Source organism: Sceloporus occidentalis, unplaced genomic scaffold (assembly GCF_023333645.1).
Source record: "Sceloporus occidentalis isolate IW3139 unplaced genomic scaffold, rSceOcc1.0.p SCAF_1, whole genome shotgun sequence".
Lineage (NCBI taxonomy): Eukaryota > Metazoa > Chordata > Lepidosauria > Squamata > Phrynosomatidae > Sceloporus > Sceloporus occidentalis.
The window spans coordinates 23,965,150-23,966,601 of NW_028316981.1; positions in this window are offsets into that span (position 1 = coordinate 23,965,150).

Sequence of the window (1,452 nt, forward strand, 5' to 3'; positions counted from 1 at the left end):
AGATTAAAGCACATTTAAAGCATCCCACAAATAAAGCGGAAATGGCGAGTAATCACGCAAATGATTATCATCTGCAATTGTGCAAATAAAGTGATATTGGAAATGCATTGTCACTGAAATCCCGAAAGTAAAAAGATGCGTGTTAATGCTTCTCTGTGACCACTTTAATGGCGGGTTTTGTGCGACGTCGTGTGATTCAAACCCTGGTCTCCTGGAGCCCTAGTCCAACAATCAAACCTCTGCACCACACTGGATCCCATTTATACTCCAATTACCTCCAAATCAGACAAAGTGGAACAAACTGAATATGTGTAATGTAAAAAGTATCTCAAAACTGTATATTTAGCAGGGGGAAGTTTAGCAGCCAGATTGCTAGTAGTATAAGTAGGGGGAGAACTGAGAGAGGAGTTCCCTCTTTGGCCACCCCAAGTGTACATGAACTGAAGGCCAGCCTCTGAATCTGTGTGGAAAGAGTGTTACCCTTGATCAAGGAGATTCTAACTGTTTGTGCCAGAAGCAAAGAAGAACAACTTTAATGCAAACCAGAAAATGATAAGCTGGCATTGTGACGAGACAGAAAACTGCAAACCCACATGTACAGCAGAGAGGTTTTCAGAACTTCATTAGGCAAAAAGTTTAAGTGTAGAATCATCTTTAACAATCAGCAGTAAAGTATTCATTTCATCAGGACTGGTTAATCCATGTTGCTGATATGTAGCAGTAAATAATACAATGAGCAGTAGGAGCAATAATTCCCAGCAGCTTCCCAGCAGCAATATCTCTAACATACCAGACTGGCCAAGATCAGTTGCTATTGCTACTCTTACTATTCTCATGCCCACCATCAATATGGCTGAACTCCAGTTTGCTAATGACTTTGGACCTTTACATGTGAAAATTTCTCAATCTATAGAAAATCAGACCTTGAAAGCATCCAGTCTGACCCATCTAAAAGAGAACCTGGGAATCCTGGTTTGAACTTTTCAGCTTACAGTAGGAACTATGCATTTTGACAATAATACAACTGCTTTAGTTGAACTGCAGTTTCTTTCCAGTTATGGTTCAAGTGGGCTTGATGTTCATATTTGAAGTCCTGAATAGCTTGAGATTTGGGTAGCTTGGGGTGTAGCCACCCTTGCAAAATTAAAGCCACCACACTGTCCTGTGGAATCCTGGGATTTTATAGTTTGGTGAAGCACCAAAGCTCATAGACCAGGTTGAATACCTCACCAAACTAAAAATTCCAGGATTCCACAGGACAGAGTCATGGTAGTTTAAGTGGTGTCAAACTGCTTTAATTCTGCAGTGTGGTTACATTCTTATATCACCCTTTTCAAATGTTCCTCCCATGCACCCCAATAGTTCTCTGAGAACTTTTCCAGATTGGTTTAAAGAAGTATGAATTGCTGCAGTATAGTTCCTTCAGTCTTGTTGCGTTTTGACAGTTCTACT